Source organism: Acipenser ruthenus, chromosome 8, assembly GCF_902713425.1.
Source record: "Acipenser ruthenus chromosome 8, fAciRut3.2 maternal haplotype, whole genome shotgun sequence".
Classification (NCBI taxonomy): domain Eukaryota; kingdom Metazoa; phylum Chordata; class Actinopteri; order Acipenseriformes; family Acipenseridae; genus Acipenser; species Acipenser ruthenus.
This window is the reverse complement of record NC_081196.1, coordinates 51,197,648-51,220,073: the sequence shown is the minus strand read 5'-3', so window position 1 is coordinate 51,220,073 and position 22,426 is coordinate 51,197,648. Positions and strand designations below refer to the sequence as shown.

The 22,426-nt window shown below is 35.2% G+C and overlaps 1 long non-coding RNA gene across 1 annotated transcript in view; it reads left to right on the top strand.

Moving 5' to 3' along the window:
• Positions 1 to 6,959: 6,959 nt before the first annotated feature.
• Positions 6,960 to 22,426, top strand: part of LOC131737789 (uncharacterized) — a 28,963-nt gene continuing 13,496 nt past the window's right edge. The window contains exon 1 of the long non-coding RNA XR_009329413.1: positions 6,960 to 7,194. This is a non-coding gene — a long non-coding RNA (uncharacterized LOC131737789). The remainder of the gene's footprint in view (positions 7,195 to 22,426) is intronic.

The window sequence follows — 22,426 nt, the reverse complement described above, 5'->3', positions numbered from 1 at the left end:
GAATATTGCGACAAGGCATTTTTTAAATAAAAAAGTTTAGATGATGTAAAAACACACAGACACAGAGAGAGAGAGAAAAAAACGGTGTTAACATATTGAGAATTGTAAGGAATTTAGCACTTCTTAAAGCCATATACCTTTACGACCAAATCTGCATGTCTGTTATGCAAACCAATATCTGAATTTCAGCAGTGATTTTGTTTTTGTGGCGTTCATTATTTCAGTTTAGAAGCTGCTAGTCTGTAATATAATATATGCCTTTAGACCCTGCCTGAACAATAAGTGCATGTTGTTCATGTTGATGAACAGTAGAATGTCTGTTAAAAGTCTATATAAAAACGATTTCGTTACAAGACGCTGCCATATTCTTATATTTGTTTTAATTGTAAAATGAACGTGTAGGCGTAGTCCCTTGAAGGATCCGTGTCATTGCCGTGCACGGATATAACATGACCCAATTAAATAAGCTATTGAAGTGACTGATACAAACGTTTAGCATTTCTTGAAAATACACATACTTTTGGTTTATGATTGTGACTACATTATTTCAACTGATCCGCAACATCGCCTGTTAATCAACTGGAGCAGAATACTCCATAAGGAGGGGGTTTCGTTCATTTCTTGTCAGTCGTACATTTTTTGAAATATTGAAAGGTCATTTCATGCGCGATGCGTGTGAAAAAGAGTAGGCTAACCAGACAATCTCGTTTAAATGAAAACAGCTTTCATGATGCTTGTGCCAAAATGGCATCCGACCATGTTTGATGTGTAAGCAACATTCTCCAAGCCCAAGTGTTGTGTGTATTTGTATTGCTATGTGCCCTGAATTAAATCTGGGCGATTATAATATATGTGACGTTATTAGTGCTTATAATTCAACATGGAACAAATATGTTTAATCCTAATAATAGTTTATTTCTTTGCATTTTAGAATTGTTTCTTCGTCCAGACCATCAGATGAGCTACATTAATGGATGTTGGGATCTGGACAACATTAGTTTATTGATCAAATACGTTTTTTGATCAACAAACACAAAAACAGTGTCTTTAAAAATGCTTTCTCAAGTGCAATGGTGCAACATCTCATTGCCCTCCCAAAGATGAGCGCTCAACTCAGAAGATACTGGCACTCCAAATTATTGGATACAGGTTTGCGCGCTGTGTATTGATTCAATGAATCGTCACTTAGAACACTTAGGATTTTAAGTATAGATTGAAAACTATTTATATTACAATTATTCTTTAAAAATAAAAATAGCCTAAGAAATAAAAACAACCCAACTGAGGTATCAACTCAAAAGTGCGTGGCGCGTTATTTTATTTAGTTGCTCGTGTTGGAATTCACATGTTCTTTATAACAGCACATGTATAAAAGAATAACATATATTGATATTTTAGGTGTTTAAAATGATTTTGTTTGTTTGTTTTATTATTTACCGTTTATCTATTAAGGTGAAGGCGACAGGCACATATACGGTGTTAACATTTTGGTATAGAGAAGAAATCAGCAATAATTAATTTTTTCGTGAAATAATAGTTTATTAAAATTACTTTGAGAAAAATAATAAAAATTTGATATTATTTTCTTTTGTGTTTTTAATCTTAAGTGCGATATGTTAATATGGGCGATGTTTTAACAACAAAAGCATATACGCCATGCTGCACTGTAAACATGAGCGGAAAACAAAATCCTCAACAAAATCGGCGCAAGATATTTTTAGGATGCAGTGTTTAAAATGTAGGCTATAGCATTTTACCAAAAAAGCAAACTATTATGAAAATACAAATTTAAAAATGCAGAGAAAAGGTAATAAATATGTTTTAGCTCTGTCCAATTTAATATTATTTTAAGTTGTTAGCATTTTGGTCTCAACGTGTCGTTTTCTTAGTAAATACATTCATGTGGGAGGAAAATTCACAGAATTGTTTCCTAAACCGAGGGTTTCATGTGTCGCTTTAATTTCACCACAGTGCTGACATATTCACGCCAGATACCAAGGGTTTAACCTTCAGATCGCAAATATATGCACGATTTTATCTGCGGTTTAAAAAAACAAACACAGACAACTATCCTATACTTTATAATTGTGAGTTACATGTTTTTAAATGATTGTATACTATAGTTTATACGATGCGGTATCTTCAGATGTTTAGAACTATTTTAGACTAACCAATCAAACAGTGAGAAATGGCAACAGATTGTGTGCGCGTGTGTGTGTGCGCGCGCCTTTTTTGAAACCTCCTAAAACACAACTTTGTTATGGAGCTAAATAAAAAGTAAATAACAGATTCGTGAATGTGAAATGTAATTATTTTGAAACACTTTGTGATGTGCAAGTTAAATAAAACAAACAAAAAATGCAAGGTCAGCTGCAGCCTTTTATAGCCATCAGCATAACTAACTTAATCGTTGAGACGCCCTTATACTTTTGTAGTTTTCAATTATCTTTGTTGAAAATAAACGTTCTATCGAAAAATATTATTTGTGATAACTTAAACCATTGGCATACTGTAAAAGTCTTTACTCTGGGTTTTATTAACTGTTTTTCGAAATGACAAAATTCTGCCTTAACGTTATAAAATGAGAAACGACCTGTGAAGACGAGACCTTGAATTGTATTACTCATTTCTTTAGTTCTGTAAAATGAACAGGTGTTTTTTATGGGTTTTTTTCTCCTTCCAAAAAATATAACCTGTTGCTCAATTATCAAATTGTAAAGTGACTTTTTGATCCACAGTGGCAGGTCTAAACCATGTACTTAAAAAAGGGGTCGCTCAAAAAGTCGTTACAAAATATATTTTATTTTCCCATTGTGGAGAACCTCAATGATCTAAATCATACAACACCCTTTGTGACGATTATGCAATGAAATAAATAACTATTAAAAGATTTTTTTTAAAAAAACGGAAATAAAAAATATATATGTGATGTCATTTAATGTGTCAACAGATTTAAATAAACTTTAGGTTAAATAAACTTTATACAGCTTACATCATATACACTGGGTACCCAAGAAGGGTTCGGCAAACATGTTCGGTTTAGAAACCACCAACAACCGCTGCAGTGTCTGTCTTCACAGGCCAATGTGTCAAACCCCATGAGTGTAACGTTGAACGCTGCAACTCTGTACACCATGACAAAGTTAGTCTACGCTAAAATAACTGGTTTAAATGCAATATGCAGTTTATTAACAAACTTATTAAACCAGTTTTAGGTTTTACAACGGTGGCGTATTGCAATGGTTTTCAATTTCCACAAGATGTTTTTTTTTTTTTTGGGGGGGGGGGGGGGGGGGGGGGTATGCAGAAACTATGTACTTGGGGATTAGGTGCTTTATATAAGTCTTTCAAAGCATTTGGAATCCGTGTTATATGGAACAATTGCAAGTTTTAAATGAATCTTTCTTTTTTAAATAAATCATTTTGCATAACATATTGAGAATACTACTCTAAAACACAAATGTACAAAAGTGTTGTTTAAACAGCTACTCTGGTATACATATATTTAAGCAAAGTATTGTAGCCAAGTCTTGAAGAAAACCTAAACAGCACAAGCACCAGACAAATGTGAAGTGAAGTGATCTAATATCCTCAATCGTTAGAAACTACCAAATTACTCATCGGGCCTAACCTTTCACAAACACTCACATTGCTCAAGGGATTCAAAATGTTTCAATACTAGTGAAATAAAGCAATTTCCTTTCTTTTTATTAAACCTCTTATGTCCTTTTTAATTCAGGAAGTCTAACAGGCAAAATCTGCATGCAATTAAAAAAAAGCCTTTTCTATAAATAGAATAAATAATGAATTATATTTTTTGATTATTTGATTATTTTGTTTGATTGAATTTATACAGTAAACTTTCAGACTTTTGTAATTTCAAAATGCATTAAAAAAATACCCCGTTGATATGAGAGGGAAAAGAAATGTAGCTTATTAAAAATGTTTTAAAACTAAAATAAATAAATATAAACACATTTTTCCCAAAGGTAAGGTTGTATTAATAATGAAGATTATATCCTAGTTCACGTTTTTGTTTTGTTTTTTTCACCTGACTGTACGTTATATAAAACGTTTGATAAAACATATCATTTATTCGACATGGTCGTAAGATAACTTTGTAAATACAACATATTCCTTTAGCCTTCCAGTGGCAAAAATTTAGTCTGAGGTCAGAGTCTTATTTTAAATTATAGGCCACAACATTACAGTGGAAAATTCTTGTTTACCTTTACCACCCTGCAGGCTAATAATATGGGTAACCAACTGAAGTGAGTTGCCAGAAATGTTGTTGACAAATGTGAATGTTCCATAACGGTCCTCTGTGGGCGTGACACGGGGTTTTATTTAAAACCCTTAATGAAGTTTAATAAATCATGTCTTAATCTAAACCCTATGGGTAGGATATGTGGTGACTTATCCGATAAATAGTTGAATGTGTTATAATTAAGTAATAATTATAATTAAGAAAAAAAAAAACATGTCATATTTAAATCACTGCACCTTTTGGCAAAAACGAAATGAAATTGCACTTACATATCGCCTTTTATCACATAGGGACACACCAAAAAGAAGACGGGTCTTAATTGTGAGCATCCGGTTCAATACATTTGTATTGTTAAGGCAAATTAAATCTTGCATTTCATTGTTACTCTTTTTTGAAAAACTAAATATTAATATATTTTTATATTTTATAGGTTTCAAATATTTGAATGAAGGTGCATCTTTTTTTTTTTTTTTTTTTTTAAATGTAAATTCTGTTCTATCCTCTGAAGAGATTATGATAGATACAGATATCCAGTGATGTATTGTTTCTGATAGAGACCTGCAAATCCGCCTGTCATTTGAGTTTATAGTACAGGCATTCACAAACCTTGTATTTCTCTCTTCGATATTTCTTACAATCTGTATGTCGAGCTATACTTTAACAAAGAGTAACTGGTTGTTTGTCCTCTATCCAAAATGACCAAACTGAGTTACATTCCAAAAGCCTTGTACGAGCTCCACAGAATGGCACCACACTTTTTTTTGGAAACAAAAGATAAAGATTCAGAGTTGAAGTTTTCGAGTGGCCAGCACAAGGAGCCAAAAATATCTAGCCATGGAAAGCGATGAATGCCAACTTCCTCGCAGAAAATAAACGTGTACAGTTGTACAGGTCCAAAGCACGCCCACGTACAGCTTACTACCAGTAAACAACAGTGTACATAATGGCAGCTCTGTATCAGTTTAGGGCTTGAGAACCACGAAGCATAGCGTCTATAATTGGAAAGATTTACCATGCATGTTAAATATATCTCTGTTCAAGTATTATATTAAATTCATATTAACTTCCAGTCATTAGCCTTTGTTTTCTAGCTGGAAGAGTTCAGTCAGGTGTTCAGTTATAGCCTACAAACAAGTCTGTCCTGATGTTTATTTTTGTATTAGTTATTTTTAAAAGTAGAAAATGAAATATAAAAAAGGACCATATATGTCAATCCACTTCCATGTTAAAAGTAAACGTTAACTTGTGTCTAAAAAAAATATTTTTTTGGGTGCGAGTAACTCACAGTAAGTTTTTTTTTTTTTTTTAATGACACCTGCGTTTTCATTGAGCCTCCCACGCATTGTTGTATTTTTTAAAATCACAATTTCGGAACACAATTGGAAAATGTGAATAATTTGTATGCCAGGATACAGTAGCCTATGTGTTTTAAATGTCTTTATTAAGTGTGTGCAGCCCATAAAACAATGTGAGGAGCAGTATGAAACATTTAGAAATGTATTGCCCCTGAACAAACGTTATCGAAACGTACCCTTGGTATAATAGGAAGCATATTGCTTATTTATATATAACCTAGGGATGTGGCTGCACGATTGTTATAATTGTTAGGCTATCTATAAGTGCCACCTTTATTATTTATTACAGTTACCGGCTAAAAAAAAACAATAACAGCTCTCTCTTGTGCGCCTATAAATTAATCTCAATTCAATTTGCTTGCACGTTTTGCATTATGTTTTGCTTAATGCATTTATTTGTAATTATTGTATCAATAACCAACACCTTACACATTTAAATAATAACATCCAAATAACTACACTTATAATCTATCAATCAATCACGCTTGTGTCTTCAGTGGTGGAAAATTCAAGGCTAAATGTATACTGAATAAAAACAGCAAAATGTGTCTGTTTGCATTTTTTCCATCTCCCCTTAAATTAGTCGTATACGTTTTTTGCTTGTTGTTTGTAGTGCTTTAGCGGAGTTGAAACGTCCGTGAAGTCTGCTTTCCTGACGTGTGTCCTGACTGTACACGGGCAATACAGCATTGCAGAAAACACTCCCTGGATTGCCTCAGCCACTGTGTGCTGTACTTTCACCACGGCAATAGGGTACCGTGTACCTTGCATAATCAGTTCTTTTAAAGTATAGCCAAAGCAGTGGACTATGGTTATATCATGCAAGAATTTGACAACACTAAATATAAAAGAAAAATGTAAACTTCCAGATAGGCTAGCCACTGAGCGATTAGTATTGAGGTGAAGAGGATCCGCCATCTCCAATTTACACCAATAGCGTCTTCCAAATGGATGAACTCTTTGGTAAACAACGTCCAGAGAGAAAGAAACAGTAATTTCGAACAGAAACATGCAGATCGATGTTGTCCTTCCTGGAAATACGAACCAAATGCGCGTATCTGGGGTTTCCCTATATGTCTTACCATTTTTAATACACGGAAATAAATACAAGGCTGCTCGGTGCCGTATTTCGCTAATCGAATAAATGAAACAAGATCTGGTTGGCACCTTAGACCCCTACCCAATCCATACTGTATATATCATCAATTAGGTGAAAATTGAGTACCGCTAAGAGATGCTGGTTATCCCCGTGCACGTGATCGAATCTGATCCGGTGATTCTCTCCGGGGGGGGGGGGGGGGGGGGTAGTGTTGTGTACATAAGGTCGTGTGCTGGCTTTTCTCCCAAAGTGCCACCGCTCCGCCTCCTCTTTTCGCAATATTGACGCAATGTATAAATACTGGAACAAAAGGAGAACTTCCTCGAAGCTTGCTCAAACTGCACAAAAGGCTGCAAGCTTCATTGTTAGGCAGATGGGCATCTCGAATTGGAGTATATTTTGCTAGAATCTGAAACGACAGGTCATCGTGCAAATACGAAGGACTGTGCTTCCCATGTTTCTTTGGCGCATAAGTAAGTCCTTAACCGTTATCTTGTTTTTATTAAATACTGTGGCTGGGTTTTATCCATCTCTCTAAATTAAGCGAATCAGAAATGGCCTCGTTTGCTGAATGGAAACGGGGTCTTAAAAAAAACTTGTTCATCAGTATTTCGCATGCTAACGCGCGTGTTAAAACAGTAAATGATGTATATTTGAATAGGTAAACAACTAACCACTGTATAGTTGCAGCTGATGAAAAACAGATGACGTAATTCCAGGTTTTTATTTGAACAAGGCTGGTGGGTTTCATTATTATGACATTACATAAGAGCAAATAAATAAACCTTGTTTTTGCATATATATTTTTTTACCCATAGTGCAGGTTATTGCACGTTACCCCCAAATGCGAAGCCGGTGCTGTAAATATATCACAGCAACGAACGTAATATAGTGCTACATCAAATATCATAGTAGTGAGTTTATTGTCAAGAACCATACGCAAATAACAAGAATTCATAGTGCCGTACAAAACACAGAAAAGGGATACCCTTGCCAGTTTGAAATTGTTACTATGCTGGGCGGGAAAAAGTGTTTTCTTTTTAACAGGCTTTGTGCGTCTGTCCGAATCGCTGTTGTTAACAAAGAGCCACCAATACATTGCCTCACTGCAAGACAGCAGTGAAAAGCAGGCAGGCGCTGTGTTTACAACAATAACAGGATCGTTATGACGTCGCTTAATAGACAGCGGCGCCCGCCAGACAAAAAAGTTCTGAAGCATCAGCAACATGCTAAATTTGGAAAGTGGTTACATCATCGAAACAAAGCTACGAGGGGTGGGACTTCCGCAGGAGTTGGAATACTACAAGTCCAGCGTTGCCGATAAGAGCTTGTTGAGTGTAATATTAAGAAACAAACATTAAGAAGCGGCAAATTGTAAGCGGCTTGTAAATGTAGTCAAGAGTTTACCCACGGGTCCGAAGGAACAAAAATAGAGAACGTATTCTTCGAACCTGGTCGCAACCGGGTTTGTGGGCGGATAACAAATATAAAACTACAGATGTTTGAATGCTCCGCATTTATTTTTATATTAAGAATTTGAAATTTCCGTTAAGGAACTGTTTTTTTAAGTAACTGGTATTCTTATTGGAAGTGTTATGCGCCACGAGTTGCTGAAGATGAATAATGAATCGAATACTACTATGTACTGTTTTGTTTCAGAAATATTTCTAAGTTCAGGTTCAAATGCAATACCATTTTTAGCTTATTATTGATATTGTTTTCTGACATTAAATATATGACGCTGCTTTTATTCTCTATGAATGCACCTCAAACTGATATAATCTCGGCAAAAGCCGGTTTTTGATAAAAAAAAAAAAAAAATCTAATAAATAAAAAGTTAACTAGATGTGACTCTGTATGCGGATTCAGTCGCGTTAGCCCTTGCAGCTCCATATGTGTTTCTGAGGGTGTTGGGCTGGTGGCTGAATACTACGAACAGCATTAACTTTTGTTTTAATAATAATAGGAAATTATGTAAAAGCTTTACTATACTTTGTCAGAAATTGTCAAGTTATTATAGATGCAGTTCAGTATTTCAAAATCATTTCATCATCAGTGCTAAATTTCAGTCAAATATGTCACATTTCATTTTAGCAGTGGCAATATCAAAAGTGTTGTATAATCAGTTTAGGTATTGTAATTTGTTGACACAGTAAATTATCACCCGTATACCGTCCAGTGCAGCAGTTTCTTACACTAATCTGACAGATAACGTAACTCGCGTAGCCTTTTTACCAGGGTATGTGTGATACTATCTAATGTCAGCATATATATGGAGTATTCTTCTTCCTACATTTAGTAGTATGAATTTGTTCATCTGTTCTGTGATGACTGTATGAAACTAGTAGTAGTTTTGTTCCCTGACAGCACTGTGCTCTCAGTTTGAATCATACTAGGGCACACTTGCTCTGTGGCATTACGAACAATTTACTGTTGGTGGTGGGGGGAAATATTTATTTCTTAGCAGACGCTATATACTGTAGGTTACAATACAGTGTAGTGCACAATGTGTAACAGCGGCAATTAAATACAAAAGTATTTAAATTGTTTTTGTGTGTAAGCGTGTTTTTGTTGGTGTATTAGTATTATTATTATTATTATTATTATTATTATTATTATTATACTAAAAACACTAGCATGCGTGTGTTAAAAATATTTTTCAAAATTAGGAGGAAAAACGAGTCATTGTGAGTCAACGCTTTTAGTGTGAAGCCCAGCAGCTAAGGCCCACATTAAAACAAAACCAACGATACACTTCTATAAACAAATAACTGCATCTGTTTATTTTTTATGGTGATCAATTCTGGAAGAAGAGCAGACACATAAAATGTGTTTTGAACCAAAATGTAAATGTAAATTGCGATAGAATTTATTAATTACATCTTTCTTTCTATTTAAACTGAGGGAGATACAATTCTGTTCTAACGTTCACCCTCTGTTTAGAATAGACTTGGAGCATTTGTTGCTTTAAAAAAAAAAAAAAAATGCTTTTTGTGTTTCTATGGCCCAAAACTATGGAGACATTGGGTGATAAATAGTCCCTGAATCCATTAGATTTAAGGTATTGGCCACTCAACCATCTGCGTGGTCCTGAAAAATCAAATAACAAGTGACACAGTTTAAAAGGATAATAATGTAGGGATTACCACAAGAAGAGGACACTGATGCTGCAGTCAAACAGAGGAGAGAGGGACGCAGGGCAACAACCTACTCAGGGAAGACAGATGGGAAAGAAAGTGATACTTTTTGATAGTCTTTCTTTAAAGCTGCTGGATCCTGCAATCCTGTAAACTTTTACACCCAAGTATAAATCTTTTGGTGGATTCTTCCAGAAAGCATATTGACCAGTTAGTTTGTTTACAGTACTCTGAAACAGTGCTACATACACTCCTACTTCTGCTACTGGGTGATTTTATAAACAACATCTTCAATTTAAGCTCTGGCATGCCTCAGGAAAGCAACATGAATTAATGATTTGTTATATTGCTCACATTTTACAGTGAACGCCAAAAGAGCTGCTGTTTTGTTGTGTGCTTTCATTCGTATTTCACAGCCTTCTGAAATATGCAAACACTAGTTATCTTTCAGTATCTTAAATTAAGTGAATTTGCATTTCCTGGATTGTTATGGTACAGAACATTAATTTACATTATAATGTACTTTCCCTGTAAGATGCCCACAAGGCAAAAGTCCCAGATAGATTTTATTTTATTTTAATTCTAAGCCCATTTGTTGTTTTATTAACATTTTTTTTTTTTTTTTTACTTTTGTTTTTATTTTCTGTAGTACATGTTAGAATTTAGGTTTATGCTAAATATATCTTAGTAATTAGAACCAAACAAAACAGAAATGCACTTTGTATATTGAAAATATTTGTTTATGTAGGAATACCAGAGAGCAATATTCATTGCATTCAGTGTTCCAGTTTACACCCAGCCAGCTGAAATGTTAAGTTCCGGTTCAGATCAAGCAGTTATGTCTCTCTCTTTGATGAGCTGGTTCAGACTGAGTGTGCCTGCAGCTGTAAGGGTTCCATGTAGTGTGAGCCTGAAGTGTATATATCTATAACACTTTTCAAGTCTAGTAGAATTAAATGAATTGTCATCTTTTTTGTTCTTGGTTGTGCAAGCAGCTCCTCAGAATAATAATTGTGTACAATTATAGTAATAAATGTGTGCGTGTACGTGGTGCATGTTACGCATTTACAGATACCCATAGTAGTGTGTACTTTGTGGTAAGTATGTTGAGAGGATGAAAGCTTTGCATTCAAGGAATATGTAGCTCTCCAGTTCTTTCTACAATGAAAAGAATGCTTTCATGTGTACTTGTGGTGTTTTCTGCTCTACAAATCCTGTGTTGTACAGAGTCAGGCCTTTAAGAGACTTTGGTTTCTACATCTTTTAGACCTTAGGCACAGCAAATGCCAACCAGAGAAAGAGATGGGAAGGGTGTAAGGTAACCTCTTCACTGTCAAGCAGTCACATCAGGGATGCTTAATGGGTGCCACTGTGCTGGAAACTGTGTTGATGGATAATGCCATGTCTGCATCGACATTACATACATGTTCTGTTCATTTTCGACACAAACACTGTAGGACCTATTGATATCTTGATTAAATCAGCAAGCTCTGAAGCTCACCCCTTGGAAAGAAGAAAAACACATGTAGCATTGAAACAATGAAACAATGAAGTGTCTTAAGCAGTGCCGAAGTATACTGTTTTTTTCATCTTGCTATGTGATTCATGTCTGTTGGTGAAATGTGACCAAACCCTATCATTTACTGCACACCAATATAGAGGCCTAGAAAAGATAATGTAACGGGTAAAATCACTTCCCATTGGCTTTACTTTTAATTAGATCATTGTATAGCGGGAAAGCAGAAAAGAAAATTTGGAAGAATTCTTCCTGCATCATATACAATTTTTCTGGTTAACATTAACAGGATCTTGAAATGGATTGAGAAAATATGTTGTCCAGCAATGGAGTGGGTTCAGTCTGGAAGACATTCTTTTTGAAGATGGTGCTTCAACTCTGAAAGGAGATGTATCAAAATGTCTCCTTGATGTGATTGCAAAAAGTCTGGGGCTGCTTTAGTCAGTCTTGCGTCATCTTTCCTGTTTTTTAACTTCATATTTTTTCTTTAGCCTATTAAGGCAATGTATCATGTTGTCTCATGTTGTGCAAATACACTATAATGCATATCGAAATACTTGGCACATGTTTGATTCTATAATGCTGTATGTGAAAGCTACAACCGACAACAGAGCAAGTCTTAAAGGGACTTCAGAGTGCCATTGGATGGCCTGGGCAGTTACTTGTACAAAACTTGCTTTGTATTATATTGCATGTAACCTTTATATTTGATAAGATTTATTCTTACAAGCTGTGACCTATCCAATATAAATAAATGGAGTAGACCAGAAGGCAAGCCCCATAGGGGTTGTGCAAACACTTCCAAAATATTTAATATAGGATCGATATGTTGGGTCCCTTTACTGCAAAACCACCATGTCATTTTAAATTAAATTACTTTTAGTGACTTAAATTTGGTCAGAAGAAAACTGGCAACGATATGTATGTCTTTTGTAATCCATTCCTAATCAACTGAGCTAAAAAAAACAACTCACACTTTGCTTTTACAAAATGAGAAGTGCAAAACAACATAGCAGCCCCACTTAAAATAGCCATGTAAAATGTACCACAACACCTCACCAAATAGGAACAGTAAAAGGTCTGTCAAGAAAAAAAAAAAAGAAGATGTAGAAATAAGTAAATGAAATATCAGAAGACTGTAATTCAGCTGGACCGGATCACTTTGTCCCTTGGACAATTAAAAAGAAAATGGTTGCACAAGCCTTTCTTTCTCACTTGCTCATATAAACCTTGTGTAAGTTCATAAAAATGAGGAAGAATTTATGTTTTGTAACTGCTGTAACATTTGTTATTTTATTCTCATGATACATCTACAATAAAGGCATTAGCCAAAACATTTTTCAACAGGCAGTATGTGACTATTTCAGTCCTGTTCCTTGGTACTACATTTTGTTAATTCTCAAAATACATATGCCGATTTTAGACCATGGTTACTTTTGAACAGTTGAACTGAAATAATATAAACCTCATTACTGATATCAAAATAAATATTGCTGCATATTAATGCCAATATGTATGATATTTATTCTCTGCTAAAAGATTAAAAAAAGATCCTTGAGTTCAGCTGTGTAATACCATGGTCCTGGCCTACATTACTTAAAATGCATTTGTAAAGTTCAGCTTATATGTACATCATAGATATATGCATGGTGTGTGTACCCCCGTTCTTGTGCACTGCCTTGTTTGAACCCTGTGCTGTGTAGTGAAATGTGGATAGTGTGGCAATGATTTTATTTTTTTACACATCCACACCCCAAATGGCAGTAATGCTGTGGGTTTGTAAATTTAGTTACAGGCAAGCAATGTTAAAGACTACTGAACCTATCCTTATCCCAGAATAAATTAAAAGTCATGGCACTTCTCATATACGAATGTTATAGCCAATGTTCCCTCTAATTTTTTTTTACTGAGGGGACTACAAACTTCTCTGAGCACTACTTTTCTGTCAATGGACAGCTTAGTTGAATATTAAATAAATGACGTCATATTTAATATAAACTCTGCCCTACTAAACAATGATCACCAGCAAACGTGATTGTCAGTAAATTCAACACACGCAACAAAATATCAGCAAGAACAAGGCACTATAAATGTTCAAAAATGTTAAATAAACTAACGTTTTAAAATCGTCCGACCACACTTTCCATCCTTTCAGCGCCTTCCTATTAATTACCAAACCAAAGAAATAACAGATATCGCACTCACGCACAGTATTATCAAAGAGAAACGCAGGAAGCACACACCAATGCATTTATCAAAAAGTCCACCTACTACTATAACATAACTTTTCTGCATTTGCACTGTTTTTTATTTTAAATGATGTAAAGATGTTGCAGTCTCTTCGAGTTTTAAGACAGTGGGGTCACTTGTGTTGTAGGGATTTATGTTTCTATGTACTAAAAAAAATATTATACAACTTATTCCCATTTGTTTTTTTGTTTGTTTGTTTTATATAAAAAATACCGCTTAACTTTGCAACAGTCGTACCCGCCTTCCTTTTCTTCTTTCCTTTGTGTTCGCTGCTGTAACTTAACATGCAGTCAAAATTATTATTATTATTATTAATAATAATAATAATAATAATAATAATAATAATAATAATAATAATAAATGATTTGCAACCGCCGTCTTCTCATCAGTGTTAAGTTTTACACTTTGTCGAGAGATCAGTGGGTGGGCACTGCATGTCTTAAAACACACTCGATTGGCTATTGCTAGGTAGGTCGTTGTTTCTCTTAACCAATAGGATTTCCTCAATGGCCAAACTGATATACGCAAAGCAGGTGATTGATACCTCCGAGGCGGTGCAGCATCTATATCCAGAAATATATATATATATATATATATATATATATATATAGGGACTAAAGCTAGAGGAGTGCTGTGCGTGAGATTTTATTATGAAGTGAGAGTGTGCGGTGCTGCGTAGCGTGAAGTTTTTGGGTGCACGGCACCCGCCAGATTGCTGCGCATGTGCGCAGTTTAGAGGGCACATTGGTTGTAGCCATTATTTTATTAAATCTCACTACTTTTTGTTTCTATATTTTGAAAAAGAGTTTCATGAACTGGATTGAGATGTAATTGTATAGTGTAATATCATTTTTATTATCCAAATATGTTTACCATTTTGTAATATCATACACACGAATCAATACAACTTATAAATAGTGCTATCTCATACACTACATTGTCACTTTGACAGGCATTTGTCAAATATGTATATTTTGTGTGTGTGTGTGTGGTTTAAACCATCTGTGGTGCATCTAGATGGGCCGTTTTAATGGGGGTTCAAATGTTCAGAAGACACCTGGCAAATACGCCTGAGGCTTGAGAAATGGCACAAAGGCACTTGATGCAATACTTTTTGAGCAGAGGTGGTCTATTTCATGGATCAGCTTTTGACAAAGCTCATTTAACTGCATTATTATTGTGTATGTAGTAATGTGAATAGGTGGATAAATAAATCACACGCGACCACAGGTGAGTGAACACTACTGTCCTAAAAAAAAAAAAAAAAAAGCCCAAGTGAAGATACTGCACCAGGACTACAAGTATGTTTTTAACATACAGGTAACAGGATGGAGGCTGGGCACAAGAGGCAAGCCAGCATCTTAACCACAATGTAAAAGAGCCAGACTGGTCTGTTTTTAACCTCATCTTATCTCGCCGACGGGACAGAATCCGTAACAGCGGTTATGGATTAAGGAGACAGTGTGGTCCAGTGGTTAAAGTCTAGGGCTTGTAACCAGAAGACACCAGTTAAAATCCCACCTCTGCTACTGACTGACTCTCTGTGTGACCCTGAGCAAGTCACTTAACCTCCTTGTGCTTCATCCTGCAGCTGAGATGTTAAATCAGTGTCCTCTTGTAAGTGACTCTGCATATAATGCACAGTTCATAGCCTACCTCTGTAAAGCACTTTGTGATGGTGGTCCACTATGAAAGGTGCTATATAGAAAGATAGATATTATTATTATTATTATTATTATTATTATTATTATTATTATTATTATCACACAACACTGACCGTTGCATACAGTACACATAAGAAGCAGCAGAAGTTATATCCAGTGGATGACATCTAAATGGTTCAGGGTCAAGTTTCAACATACTCATGCTCCCAAAGAATACCAGAAGCACAGACGGGTAACTGACAATGATGACCAGATATCCCCAGAGTCCAAACACAACTGCATGGAAAAGGAAAAACCAACAGACCTACAGTAGACCAGCAAGTGGCCCAAATGGGCTGATTCGTGGATTTCCCGGCATGACTGTCCATGCCGACTCAATGTAAAGCAATCATCTGCTCCAAAGATGCACTCAGTAACTACTAAGCAACATACAATATGTGATAAAGGTAATATTGTGAAATACACTGCTCCAAATAATTAAGGGTCTCTCCCCTGCTTGTCTGTGGTGGGATGGGGCGGTGGGGGACATTTTTTTTCCTGTTTTAGCCTACTAAGGCTGCTTGCTCACTTGTGGGATGTAATGCTTATTAAAATATTTCAGATTTGTTTTTTGTTTTTTTATTGAAGGGACAATTTTAGCAAGCAATGGTTCTGTGTGAGGTTAACCCTCCCTTGGTCCCTTTGTCATTCTTTGAAATCTTTTTTGTGTATCATCACTCTTGTAAGACGGCTTGCTCAGTCAAAGAATTTGCATATCTTTGAAGAGTGAATATCTATTCTGGTATATTTAGCTAACAAGTGGTCTGGGACAAAACAGGCAAAGGTCCCATCCCTAAGCAGCACAAACCAGAAGGGGTATCCCTTGAAGTGGTCGAAGCAAGCCAAATAATTCCATAAATCTGTCCTACATGTGTTTTATAGGTCTCAAGTGTTTAGTTTTGAAAGAAACGCGTGTTATAGAGAGCAGGTATTTTTTTATTTAATGTCAGGCACTACAAAGGAAGTTCTGAGTCTGAGTGCCTTGCCTTTCAGGGAGTCTGTTGCTGTTTCATTTCCTAGGTCATTTCACCTCAGCAGTGTGTTTCATTGTCTTGGCTGCAAAGCATATCAGTCAGTAGAGGGAGCAGCTGGTTGGTTAATACCTGGAAAGAAGGCCCTGAAGAGGTAGGGACAATGTTTACCTTTCAGGTGAAATGACCAAGCAGGTGCCTGACGTTTCCTATGAAAATGCATGTTTGCGTATGTTTCTTTCAAAAAAGTTAATGAATGGAAGTGCATGGCTGGTAAGATTTATGAAATTATTTTGTTTGCTATTAGTTAGATTAAGCAACAGAGAAGAAACTTCTTAATATTTACACAATAGAACTCTTAATTATTCAAAATGACTGTAAAAGTCTTTAATGAGTTTAAAGTACGGTGTCAAAAATTTCTGTAGTGGAGTTAGATGGGGAGTTAAAACCTAAAGACACACTGATATAGTACTTCATGCTGAAGTGTTCTTTGACTGGAGTGTGGTAATGTATGGGTTTTTCTGAAGCAGACATGATTTGTGTAGTAAACTTTAGTAGCCTCCTGACAAATTTGACAGGATAGTGCTACATTTAACTTGCTTTGTTTATGTAGTAATTTGCTCTCTGGGTCCCCAGTTATGAATACAGTAAATTTGTAACCGGTTATGAATTCCAGCTGCAAAAGGTGTGTTATATGTGTCCACATTTCAAACTACCTTGTGGACCACGATACCAAGGCATGTGCCAGGGTGCTTTTCTTGCACATCGCTGCTTACAAATTAAAGATTTCCTCACACCCCATGCCTTTAACTGCATTATGTACTGTAAAACTGGCTTTCAATACAGTAAGTGCATTGCGTTGTCCCAGTCCTTGCATAACAACAAATGGCTATTTTTATCTGCATGTGCATTTTAGTGCTGTTCGCCCAACACGCCTTTAACACAACAGTGTTTTAAAGTCCAACTTGGATTCGTATAGTATTGTCCCATTCTTAGTTATTTTGAATGCAGGTTGTCTTGAGGTACATGTTAAGTTAAATGTGGACACCTTTTCTGTAAACTACATATAATGGGTATATATTGTGGCATTTATTTGTAGATGACACAAGTTATTATTTCCTGCAGGAATGCATACAGTATCTCTGGTGATGAGCATATCATGGAGTAGCCTATACTTACTATTGACCCACTATTGATTCCAGTGTTATTCCCCTGAGTGGCATGTACTACATGTTAGATGTAATTGTTTATACTGGAGGATAGACCAAATTATATCCAGTTCTGAATCCAATCAAGCCTTGTTGAGTTGATGAAAAGACATCAGTCCTTAAGTGTTGCGAACAGTGAAAAAAGAAATCCAGCAGACTTGTGCAAAATGTCTAAAAACTGATAAATCGAGTAGAGAGCACCCAAATGAATAAAGATATACTAAATGGGCGACAGTAAGAACATAAGAACTTAAGAAAGTTTGCAAACAAGAGGAGGCCATTCAGCCCATCTTGCTCGTTTGGTTGTTAGTAGCTTATTGATCCCAGAATCTCATCAAGTAGCTTCTTGAAGGATCCCAGGGTGTCAGCTTCAACAACATTACAGGGGAGTTGGTTCCAGACCCTCACAATTCTCTGTGTAAAAACAAATGCCTCCTATTTTCTGTTCTGAATGCCCCTTTATCTAATCACCATTTGTGACCCCTGGTCCTTGTTTTTTTTTTTTCAGGTCGAAAAAGTCCCTTGTGTCGACATTGTCAATACCTTTTAGGATTTTGAATGCTTGAATCAGATCGCTGCGTAGTCTTTTTTGTTCAAGACTGAGTAGATGCAATTCTTTAAGCCTGTCTGCATACTAAGCCATTTATGTATAGTTCATAGTTTACATTTTTCTGTTACTGAATTGTCAGTGGTATGCTTGTACTGTACGACTTTATTTTGCTCTATAATACAGCATTGAAAACACGATGTTGCCGTGTCAACGAAAACATATTAGATTTTTGTTGTATTATTAAAAAAAAAATTAAAAGTATAAAAAAAAACACTGTGTGTGTTGTAATTCTTATTTATTGTTACTTGCATAGCTAGAAACGTGTCATTTTCTAATGAATGTATGCCTGTGTGATCGCTGGTGTGTCTTTCGTCTGCTGCAGTTAAAGAGTTAATTCCCCTCCCCCAGCCAAAGTTGCACTGTTGAGCGTGGGTTTGCAAGTCCAGTTGAGAATGCATTTCACTGCTCCAATCCCCGTGCTAAGAAAGTGTTCCCGGCATGCCCATGGGCAGTGGAGGGGGGCGTCTCTAACGAATTTGAATGAAGAGCTCGGCTTTCGGCGCCATTTTCGAGTGATGACCGATTACATCAACACTGGGAGAGACAGCGGGCAGGCAGAGGGAGGAAAAAAATATATATATAATGTTTTTATTTTTTAAAAAGCTTCAAATATGGATTAAAAATACGCAAAAAATGTAAAAAATAAACGCAGCCATGAATATAATTTTACAGACGAGGGAAATCGACCAAAAGAGCGATTAAGCAAATAAGACTTAAGAGGAACGTTAGAATGAAGAAAGGGACTGATTGGCTCGATAGTGCAAATAATAATTTTTAAAAAATCGTAAAAAATAATTATCTATCTCTAAAAATTATTTAAAAAATCTAAAAATTATTAGAGGGGACATAGATTTGGATTAATGTGTTTTGAGTGGTATTTGTTTCCGTTTTGTTCCATTTTTAACGGTAAAATTGAGCGGGAGGCAGGATTAACTGTACAGTCACTCTGAAGCTGTCATTGCAGATAGCTTGTGTTGTACAGTAAATAGCCTACATTTAATTTACATTGCGTTTGGTATCGCAATGGATACATGTACTATTTTAAAAATATATATTTAGATGAATGTTATGGATAATTTGAAGATGGCGCTTTTTTTTTTTTTTTTTTTTTTTTTTTTTGCTTTGTTATTCTGGCAACTAAGACACAATACTTAGCTTGACATTGTTAATTTTACGAGAATGGAGCATGCAGTTTGACCAAGAACTGACTTTTTTGCACATCAAATAAGGTAGGTGACCATATGTTTGTCAAACTTTGTTTTTGTAAATAGTATTTTTAATGTTATTTGCTCAAAAGTGTTTTAGTATAATATCGTATTTGTAATACTAATATTGGTTTTAAATGTTTTAACCCTTTCATGCATGAACAATTGAAATAGTTGAAAAAAGTGATTTTAGACACAATACATTTATTTATCATTTTAAGTTTTTTTTTCCAATTGCATCCATGAGGCTATTAAGCATTTGTGTCTTGCATATGTCCACCTATTTATCCGTCCCCATATGAGGTCGCCATGCAAAGGGTTAAAATGAAGAACGGGGGGGAAAAAACGTACCGATAAAGGTTTAAAGCATTTTTAAGGGGTTACTTTGTCTATTTTAAACCACTCTTTAAACAAAATTGATTCCAGGGTGCTGTTTTTTTTCTTCGTAATTGCAATTAATATGATCTGTCGTCCACTCCAACAACCTTTACATTATACTCTACTTTTTTGGATCGCTTTTGCGTTTGCTTTCTTCATGAAATTTACCATGTATTGATCTTGTAATTAACACACACCTATGCATGCATTGTCGATTGGCCACGGAACGTCTGTTCATTTTCAGAACTTTTTGCATTGGAAATTTTTCATTGTTACTGGGGTTCATTGTGTTACTACTGTACTAGATGGTACTAGCCTTCATTCACTTCTGGCGTAGGCGCTGCAATAAATGAATGTAGGGCGCACATTTGAATCTCTTTTTTTTATTCGAATCTCAAAACCGTTATGCTGAAGTCTCAAAGAAACGGCTTTGGTTAGCTGGACACAATGCAAAAAATCTGGCAGCTTTATTGAACATGACAAAACACGTTTTGTTGATATTTTACAATAACTAGCGTTTATTAAATCTTAGTTAAATATAATTTCGACATCCCGTGATATACACACATGTTAAAACTCAACCAAATAAATGTAACTTGCATCAAACTGTTATTGAAATTGAAGCATGCAGTATTACAGTTTTTAGCTTTTAAGGGTGACTTGAAACATTGCCAAATTTGTTAAATTTTTATGTAAAGCGTATCTGTTATATTTTATTGTAGTCTTAGTTGTGCAGTACTGTTTTGGCCCGAGAACTTGTGCTTGCCAATAATGAGAGCCTTGTATAGCCGAAACTTGGGCACATTGTAGGATAACAATGTATCGACTGCACAATTACTGTTCAGTGATAGTAGACCTCAAGTTATTTAAAACTTTCACACTAGTAGTTCCTGTGAGGTGCAAGAATATGCAAGATACTACTTGTAAATGCTTGTTTGTGTAATATCTTGCATTGACCTTCACAGTGAGTTACAGGGAACCAATCACGAATTTTCATTCAATTTGATTAAAAAAAACAAACAAACAAATAGCTACCATATTTTGTACATAGATTGTATTAGTTTTTTGAACGTTAAGTGTAGTAGGTTTTTTTTAATTTAATTTTTTTAATTTAAATTCACCTAGACTCACGCATTAGCCCTGTGGTAACCTCTCTTTAACCTCTACAGAAAGAATGCAGATTTTGGTAATGAAGATTCTTTAAACATTAATTTAAGTTATTTATGCTTTCTTTTGAGGGTGTATGGTTGCCTGATCTTAATAAGTGGGTGGGGGGGGGGGGCTTGTCATAGTGAAAGAGGATAATACCAAAGTACTGTACAGTGAAGTACTATAAGGACAAATCTATATAATTATGCACTGCTTTACATTTTTTGAAAATATATGTAGTTCCGATTTTATTAATCTCTTAAAACAATTTATGAATATCAGAAAATATAATATTTTGGATATTTCTAGGTGGCCAGAGGCAGACAATGTATAGAAAACAGTTTCACATCCACACTATTTTAGTCCAGTGTTTATTGCTTTTTTGGTTAAGGACAGCTTCATCTTTTCAAAATTGTGTATATACCAAAGGCAATCAAAATACTTAAACGTGCTTTGGCAATGAAAACCAAATGCTGGTAACCTTTTTGGGGCTACCGTTATGTTTGCTATTTAGAGTATTTTGCTTTTACAGTTTACAGATCTCTTAGTCATATTAGCCTTATTTTATGTATCAAAATAGGACCGCTTTGTAAAGAATAATGTTGTCCACCGGAACAGTATTTCAGTTTAATCCGTAGTCCAAGTTCAGATTTACCTTTTGTAATGGCTAATTTCTGCCAATTTTCCAGGTTTGGACCACTCTTGTTTTTTTGAAGGGGGTGAGGGGTTGTGGTGTCATTCCATCTTCCTCCTTTTTGCTATGTACAGTTTAATTAAGGGTAATTTCCCTTTTGTGGCACAAACCCCTCCCGAAGCTACATGAGGGAGTTTCCCTTTTATCAGAAGCTGCTATTTTCTTCAATGGGCAAATCCTGAAAACTTGAGTGGTCTTCTATTTACAAATTATCTGTTAGTACATCACATATATATATATATATATATATATATATATATATATATAATATATATATATATATATAGTGTATGTAAACACACACACACACACATAAAGAATGGACTTATCTGTAGTGTAATTTTCAAATATACACACAACCTGTTCTAGCCAATTATGCCACAGTATACAATATGTAATAACGTTGCTGCCTCATTCAAATAAAGCTGCAAGTAAATTTGTTTGATTCTTTATTTTTGCAATTGTTTTTACACTTATTATAGGCTCATTTTTTAAGCTGAAGTATAAGCATGTTTGTCTGCAGTAAAGACTTTTCAGTGAATGTATTTTATAAATCATGAACAAAATCCCTATAAATAAGTTTGTGTACAAACTGCACGATACAAAAAAGCATCACCACCACAAATGTATTTTTTGGGGGAGGGTGGTTATTCTACTGTGTTGGATATACAGTTGAGAAGCCCAAGATGTAGGATCTTGTGTATAAAATAAAATGAATTCAAAATTAGAAAAAAAGTAAAAGGGACAGTCTGCCAATGGCAAGTTGTGTCTTGAAAAATGATAATCACTTAACCCCTTTTAACTTTTGCCAATGTAGAAATCGGTATTCTCTTGCATCTAATACACAGTCAAATACATGTCGATTTGAATATCAGCTTAAGATG